Below are 9,693 nucleotides of genomic sequence, written 5' to 3'. Positions count from 1 at the left end.
CAAAGTGCCCTTAAGACTATACTTTCAGGGATCATTTCTATACTTCATCATAAAGTGCTCTTGTGTGAGTTAGGAAAAGTGTGCCCTCTTTTGGTGAACCAATTGCAAAAAGGCAGAACCTTTTCCACACCACCGAGACCCAGGTAAAACAATGAGACAAAGGTGTCCCTTCTCCCCACCGGACACCCCCAGCTCTCACAGCCCAATGCAGGTGGTATACAGGCTGGATTTCAGCCCCCAGACACAATTTGCTCACAACCTGCAATGCATGGAGCCCTTAAAAAGGAAAATTATCTGGGGTGCCTAGGTGGCTCACTTGGTTAAGTGTCTGGCTCTTGATTTCAGCTCAGGTCATGATCTCATGGCTGGTGAGATACAGCCCTGTGTTGGGCTCCACGCTGAACACGGAGCCTGCTTGGGATTCTCTCTCTCCCTCTTTCTCTGCCCCTCCCTTGCTCATGTGCATGCTCTCATTTTCTCTCTCAAAATAAATAAATAAACATTAAAAAAAAGAAAATTCTCTGAGATATATTATCGAGTAAGAATGAAAAACTCAGAAGAATTGTTTTTTATATACAAATACATGTATGGGATATTTCTGAAAAAAATATCGAAGAGAATGGGTACTTACCAGTAGTATCTCTGGGGTTTGGAGTTTCAAGTGACAGATGAGTGGACATTTGTACATGGAATGGAATGCCAGATATGTTGGCTGGGGCAGTACTAGGCAGTTTTTCTCCTCCTTCTCCTTCTACTTTTTCTTCTCCTCCTCTTCTCCTCCTCTTCTCCTCCTCCCCCTCCTCCCCCACTTCCCTCTCCTTGTCCTCCTCTTTCTCTTCTTCTTTCTTTTTGGTTACATAGGTTTGCATGCTTTGCATTGGGGAGCATGGGACCTCCATTAGTGTAATTTTCCTCAGTTTTTGGGATAGCACTCAAATCAGGAGAAGATTTTAAAATTCTCAAAAAGAGTAAACTAAATCTTTCTTGCCAAAGGCACCACTGACAAGCAGTTTTCACTTAAATTAACAAGATCTGAGGGCTCATTCTGGGTCACAGTCCTAAGAATTATCTCCAAATATTTAACTAATTTTTTTTGGACTCAAAAGCAGTATCTTCCTTTGGAAGGAAAGTGAGGAATGTAGGGCAAAATAGGTCAAGTTTTGGGTTCCCCATTTTAGTTTACCACTGACAGTGACTAGGCATATGTGTAACCTGTTGGTTTTGTTACTTTGGAGAATGCTGACTAATACACTATCTGATAGGCTAGTCTTCCTTCATGATCCAAAATTGTCCTTATTATTCATGTTGGTTTATTTTCCCATATAAATTTACAATTAGCTTAACTACTTACAATTAAAAACTGTTGTTATTGTAATGTTATTAAGTGTATGACTCTATAGCACATTTTACATTTAGAAGTTGAAAAATAAATTCAGGGAGAATATAAATCCTTATGATACTATTGAGTCTTCCTATGATTGAGACTTATTTTCTATCTTTCAAGGATATTCCATATCTTTTATATTCATCCCAACATTTCTTGTTACGATTATTCCTAGGGATGCCTGGGTGGCTCAGTTGGTTGAGCATCCAACTCTTTATTTTGGCTCAGGTCATGATTTCAGAGTCGTGGGATCAAGCCCCACATCGGGCTCCATACTGAGCATGGAGACTGCTTTAGATTCTCTCTCTCTCTCTCTCTCTCTCTCTCTCTCTCCCTCTGCCCCTCTTCCCTACTCACACACTCTCCCTCTAAAATAAAAATAAAATAAAATAGAATATTATTCTTATATGTAATCCTTTTTGATATCACTATAAATGCTATCTTTTGTCCATTATATGTCGTGTTTGCTAATTGTTTGCATACAGGAAAGCTACTGATTTCTGAATAATCATTTCATCCTCACAACTTTTTGAAATTTCCTTTTTGTTTGTGGCAGTTTTCTAGTTAATTTCCTGGGTTGTCCAGATATAAAATTCTATCTTTTGCAAACAATGATCATTTTTCCTCCTCTTCCTCTGATTTTATATTAGTAATTACTTAGATTTTAAAAATTGCTTTGGTTTAGCCAGTACAGTACTATATTAGTGATTGTAATGGGCATAATTACTCTCTCTAATCTCTGTAGGAATATCTCTAGAACTTTTCCTCAAAGCAAAATGCTGCCATTTAGGTTGAAATGGATAATTACTACATGTTAAGAAAGAGATTCACTTGGTTTTATTTGCACACATTTTGTTATTGCAAACAACTGCTGAATTTTCATGAATTATTTTTCAGTAGCTATAAAGTGATGAGAGGACTTTTCTCCTTAGGTCTAATGATTATTTATATTCACAGATCTCCTAATAATGAGGCATCCTGGCATTTCTGGGAGAAAAGGGAATGATTTCATCAGGATATATTCTTGTATTTTTTTTGGGATGTGTGAAACATAGCATACATACAGAAAAGTGAAGGCATATATGTGTACTTCAACAGGCAATAACCATTAACCACTATGCAGGTCAAGAGTCAAAACATTTGCTAGTATTACAGAAGCCTCCATATTTCCCTTCCCAGTAACAAACTCTCTCCTTTCCCTTTGGAAGTAACCACATTCCTGATTTTTCTGACAATAATTTCTTTATAAATTTAGTGATGTTTTCTCAATTTTATTTTTTTAATGTTTATTTGAGGCAGAGAGAGATTGAGCATGAGTGGGGGAGGGGCAGAGAGAGGGAGACAGAATTCGAAGCAGGATCTGAGCTATCAGCACAAAGACCAACACAGGGCTCAAACCCACAAACCATGAGCTCATGAAATGAGCCACCTAGGTCAATCGACTGAGCTACCCAGGTGCCCCAAGTTTTCTCAACTTTAGATGAGTGGAATCATAATATGTATTATGTTTTGTCTAATCTTTATCTTAGTAAGATTGATGTATGTTACTGCATGTAGTTGTGGATGATTTCTCTTTCACAGATGTATAATATTTCACTCTATAAATGTACCATAATTTATACACCCATTCTATTATTGATGAACATTTGGATGCTTTCTAGCTTTGGATTATAGAAAACATTACTGTGTCTATGAAGTATCTTATACATATGTATGTACATATTTGCAACTGTGCTTCATACGCCAAAGGGCTTTACAATGGTTATATTAATTTACACCCCCATGAAATAATGTATGATAGTGCCAACTGGACCACATAATTGCCAACACTATTTACTGTCAAACTTTTTAATTTAAGCCAAACCATTAAGTGGTAATTATATTTCATACTGGCATTAATTGTATTCCCCTACTACTAAGAAGAATGGGCACCTTTCCACATGTTCATTAGCCATTTGGATTTCTTCTTTTTTGAAATTCCCATTTTTTTAAGTTTCCACTTCCAATTTTATTTGCTTTTCTTTTTCTTACTAATTAGTAGGAGTTCTTTATATATTCTGCATATGAATATTTTGTTGATCATATGTGCTAGAAATATCTTCTGTTCTGTGGCTTATCTCTTCAGTCACTTTGTAGTATCTTTTGATGAATACAAGTTCATAATTTTAATGTAGGTAATTTTAAAAATATGTTCCTTTATATTTAACAAGTTTTGTGTCCTCTTAAATGGAACTTTTATGTACTCTATGATCATGAAGATATTCATCTGTTTGTCCACTAGAAGATTCTCTTGTTTTGCCTGTCATGATAGATCTTATTCCACCTAAAATAATTTTTTTTAAGAATATAACTTTGGTGGGTTTTTTTGTATGGATACTTAATTGTCATAGCAACCTTTATTGAAAAGATTATTCTTTACCAACTTTTTTACAATGAACATTTTGTCATATATCAAATGACCATATTCCATTGGTTGATTTGTCTTTTCTACACTAATGCCACACTGGCTTAATTACTCTAGCTTTTTAATAATTCTTAAGCTCTCCTAGAGCAAGTCTATCACTTTTTTTTAAAGAGTGTTTTGGTTATTCATGGCTCTTTTCTTTTTCTTTATTTTTAGTTTATTTATTTATTTTGAAAGAGACAGAGACAGCATGAGTAGGGGAGGGTCAGAGACAGGTGAGGAGAAAATCCCAAGCAGGCTCCACACTTCCAGTGCAGAACCCAACGTGGGGCTGAAACTCATGAAACCATGAGATCATGCCCTGAGCCAAAACCAAGAATCGGACATGTAACCAACTGAGACACCTAGGCACCCCTCATGACTCTTAGCAAATAAATATTAGAATCAACTTATCAAATTCCTCAGAAAATACTTTTTGTGATTTTGATTTGAATTGCATTGAATTGATACATCTATTTGGAGATAACTGATCTTTTAAAAATATTTAAATCCCTAGTTCATAAACATGGCATATGCCATCCTTAATTTAAGTCTTTTTTAACATCTCACAATAAACTTTTATACTGCTCCTCATAAAGGATCTGCATATATTTGCAGAAATATGCCTATTTCTAGGTATTATTATAAACATTACCTCTTTTGGTTTTTATCATATAGTATGTATTACCTGTTTTACAGGAAATTGTTTATAATCCTAATTAGCAGATGCCAATTTTTTTAGTCATATAACATAAAATTTACCATCTTAACCATTTTGGAGTATATAGCTCAGTAGTATAAGTACATTTACATTGTTGTGTAATCTCCATAGCTTTTTCATCTTGCAAACTGAAATTCTATACCCATTAAATAACTCCCCACTTGCCCCTCCCCCAGCTTCTGGCAACCACCATTCGACTTTCTTGTGAACAGTATCTTATTGCTTACTAAATTTTTTAACTGTTTGTTGCTCATAGTATTTTTAAGTCTCTTATTTCTTGTGGACTTTCTGTACAGTTACTCTCTCAATTATTCACAAAGGTGTACACAAACTCTATTAATTGTGGATTTGTCTATTTCTCCTTGCAGCTCAATCAATTTTGCTTCCTATATTTTAAAGTGCTGTCATCATGTTTATAAATGCTTATAATTATTATGTCCTTTTGATGACTTGACTCTTTTATTATTATGCCATGATTTTCTTTATCTTTATTAATATTCTTTGCTTTGAAATCTACTTCAATATTAATATATCCACCCCAGCTTTCTTTCCATTAGTGATGGAATGCTATGTCTTTTTTCATCCTTTTTCTTTTAATTTATTTGTCTTTATATTTACAGCATCATTTGTTAAACACTCTCAGCAAACTAAACAGAATGTAACTTTCTCAACCTAATAAAAGATGCCTGTGAAGAAACTATAACATCCAAATACTTAATGGTAAGAGACTGAATGCACTCCCTGTAAAATCAGGAACATGGCAAGGATGTACAGTTTAACACTTATATTCAACAATACACTGAAGATACCAGTTATAAAATAAAACCATAAAAAGAAATAAGGCATGTAATATTGGAAAGAAAAAAGTACAAAAAGTCTTTATTCACAGATGACCTGGTCATCTATGCATAAAATGTGATGAAATACACAAAATGCTACGGGAACAAATAACTGACATTAGCAAGCTTACAGGATACAAGTTCAATATACAAAACTTAATTCTATTCCTATATAGTAGGAATACACAGTCAGAAATTGAAACATTAAAAATACAATTTATAATGTTATTTAAAAGGCAAAATATTAGAAATAAATCTGAGAAAAGTTATGTAAGACCTATACACTGAAAACTACAAAACACTTGTGAGGGAAACTAAAGAATGCCTAAATAGACGGAAATACATTCCATGTCTATAAGCCAGAAGAGTCAATACTGATAAGACATCAATCTCCCCAAATTAGTCTATAGGTTCAACGCAATTCCAATAAAAACCCCAGCAGACTTTTTTAGTAGAATTTGACAAATTTAGTCTAAAGTTTATGTAGAATTCAAAGGTTCTTGAATAACCTAAACAACTTTTAAAAAGAAAAAAGTGGGAGAATTAGTATTGCCTGATCTTAAGATTTATTCTAAAGCTACTGTGATCAAAACAGTATAGTGTTGGTATAAAGACAGTCAATGGAACAGAATAAAAGTCCAGAAATAGATTCACAAATATATAAAACCTGATTTTCAATGAAGATGCACTGACAATTCAATATATAAAGGATAGTTTTTTCAACACATGGCACTAGAATTGGATATCCATGGGAAGAAAGAAGGAGGAGAAGAAGAAGAACTTTGTCTCACATCTTCATTCATAAAGAGATAAAGAGAGAGATAAAGAGTTTCCCAGACAAACAAAATCTAAAGGAGTTTGTGACCACTAAACCAGCCCTGCAAGAGATTTTAAGGGGGGCTCTTTGGAGAAAAAAACAAAACATAACAAAAAAGATCAAAAGCAGCAAAGACTAGAAAAGACCAGAGAACATCACCAGAAACACCAATCTGTAGGCAACACAATGGCACCAAATTCATATCTTTCAGTAATCACTCTGAAATATAAATGGACTAAATGATCCAATCAAAAGACATAGGGTATCAGAATGGATAAAAAAGCAAGACCCATCTGTATGCCTACAAGAGACTCATTTTAAATTTAAAGACACCTGCAGATTGAAAGTAAAAGGATGGAGAACAATCTGTCATGCTAATGGACATCAAAAGAGGGCTGGAGTGGCCATACTTATATCAGAAAAACTAGATTTTAAAACAAAGACTGTAACAAAAGACAAAAAAGGATATTATATCATAGTTAAGGGGTTTATCCACCAAGAAGATCTAACAATTGTAATAATCTATGCCCCCAACTTGGTACACTATGTGTGTGTATATATGTATGTATATATGTGTGTGTGTGTGTGTGTGTGTGCACGTGTGTGTGTGTGTGTATATATTTTTTTAATCAATCACAAACATAAAGAAATTCACTGATAATAATACCATAATATTAGGGGACTTCAACATCCCACTTACAGCAATGGACAGGTCATCTAAACAGAAAATCAACAAGGAAATAATGGCTTTGAATAACACACTGGATCAGATGGACTTAACAGATATATTCAGAACTTTTCATCCTAAAGAAGCAGAATATACATTCTTCTTGAATGCACATGGAACATTCTCCAGAATAGATCACATAGTGGCTCATAACCTAGTCCTCAACAACTACAAAAAGATTGAGATCATACCACGCATATTTTCAGGCCACAACACTATGAAACTTAAAATCAACCACAAGAAAAAATTTGGAAAGACTACAAATACTTGGAGATTAAAGAACATCCTACTAAAGAATGAAGGGATTAACCAAGAAATTAAAGAGGAAATTAAAAAAGTACATGGAACCCAATGAAAATGAAAGCACGGCAGTCCAAAATCTCTGGGATGTAACAAAGGTGGCCATAAGAGGGAAGTATATAGCAATCCAGGCCTTCCTAAAGAAGGAAGAAAGATCTCAAATACACAACCTAACCTTACACCTAAAGGAGCTGGAAAAAGAGGAGCACATAAAGCCCAAGACCAGTGGAAGAATGGAAATAATAAAGATTAGAGCAGAAATCAATGATATAGAATTAAAAAAAAAAAACCAGAACAGATCAATGAAACCAGGAACAGATTCTTTGAAACAATTAACAAAATCAACAACCCCCCTAGGCAGATTTATTAAAAATAAAAAGGAAAGGATCCAAATAAATACAATCACTAATGAAAAAGGAGAGATCACAACCAACACCTCAGAAATACAAACAATAATAAGAGACTATCATAAGCAATTATACGCCAACAAATTGGGTTAACTGGAAGAAATGGATAAATGCCTAGAAACATATAAACTACCAAAACTGAATCAGGAAGAAATAAAAAATTTGAACTGACTCCTAACCAGTAAAGAAATTGAATAAGTAATCAAAAATATCCCAACAAAGAAGAGTCCAGGGCCAGATGGCTTCCCAAGGGAATTCAACCAAACATTTTAAGAAGACTTAATACCTATCCTTTTGAAGCTGTCCCACATCTTGAAGCATATATAAAAATTAACTCAAAACATAAAATAAAACTAGACAAATTCTAAAAGAAAACATAGGAGCAAATCTTCATGACTCTGGATTAGACAAAGAATTCTTAGATATGACACCAAAAAGTATGACCTATAAAATTTAATAAACTGCACCTCATGAAAATTTTTAAATTCTACTCTTCAAAAGACATTGTTTAGAGGATGAAAGATAAGACCCAGATTGGGAATAAATTTTTGTAAGTCATATGCCTGGTGAAAAAACTTATACACAGAATATATAAAGAACTCTCAAAACTAAATAAGAAAGTAAGCAATCAAAATTTTTAAATAGGCAAAGTATTTAAATGGTAAATAAGCACATAAGAAATTTATAATAGCATTAGGCATTAGCGAAATATAAGTTAAAACAACATACCTTTTGGAATGGCTAAAAATATAAGGCTTAACTATATCAGGAGTTGGCAAAAATATGAAACAAACACCATTGCTGGCGGGAATGTAAATGGTACAAACACATTGGAAAATAATTCCTCAGTTTCTTAAAAAGTTAAGCACTCACACCTTCCATATGATCTAGCCATTTTAGTCATAGGTATTTTCCAAAAGAAATGAAAGCATATATCCATAAAAAGACTTACAATCAAATTTTTAATTTCAATAGCTAAAAGCTGAAAACGACCCAAATATTCATCAATAGGTGAATAGATAAACAATTATGGTATGTCCATAAAATGGAGTACTACTCAGCAATATGCATAGGGCAATTCAAATGAAGCTCAAAATAATTATGTTGAGTAAAAGAGGCCAAACAAAAAATAAGAGTATATACTCTATGATTCCATTTATATATAATTCTAGAAAATTCTTATGTATCTAAAGTGACAGAAATTGATCAGTGATTGCCTGGGGATGGGGACAACAAAGGAGCACAAGAAAACTTTGGGGAGTGATAGATGTATTCATTATCTTGATTGTGGTCATGGTTTCATCGCTGTATACATATTGTTTTCATATAGCTACATATATAAACTTATCAAATTGTATATCTTATTTTTTAAAGGATATATATTGGTTTTTAATTTTTTTTTAATTTTTATTTTTATTTTATTTTTTTTTAATTTTTTTTCAACGTTTATTTTTTGGGGGGACAGAGAGAGAGCATGAACGGGGGAGGGGCAGAGAGAGAGGGAGACACAGAATCGGAAACAGGCTCCAGGCTCTGAGCCATCAGCCCAGAGCCCGACGCAGGGCTCGAACTCATGGACCACGAGATCGTGACCTGGCTGAAGTCGGACGCTTAACCGATTGCGCCACCCAGGCTCCCCTAATTTTTATTTTTGAGAGAGAGAGAGCATGAGTGGGAGATGAAGAGAGAGAGGGAGACACAGAATCCGAAGCAGTCTCCAGGCTCTGAGCTGTCAGCACAGAGCCTGATGCAGAGCTCAAATTCACAAACCATAAGATCATGACCTGAGCTGAAGTCGGACGCTTAACCGACTGAGCCACCCAGGCGCCCTTCAAATTGTATATTTTAAATATGTGAAGATTACTGTATGTCAGTCATGCTCCAAACAATAACAACAACCAGCATTATTTTTTTGACAAGTATTTGTATTGATAAGTGACAGTGGTCTCGTTGATCTAGGATGAACTGCAATGAGACAACTCAGATCATTTTCATGTGCTCCTTAATCCGCTAGCAGTCTGGGCCAAACTTATTTCCACGGCAGTCGTAAGTGTC

Source organism: Leopardus geoffroyi, chromosome A2, assembly GCF_018350155.1.
Source record: "Leopardus geoffroyi isolate Oge1 chromosome A2, O.geoffroyi_Oge1_pat1.0, whole genome shotgun sequence".
Lineage (NCBI taxonomy): Eukaryota > Metazoa > Chordata > Mammalia > Carnivora > Felidae > Leopardus > Leopardus geoffroyi.
This window is presented reverse-complemented; position numbering follows the sequence as displayed.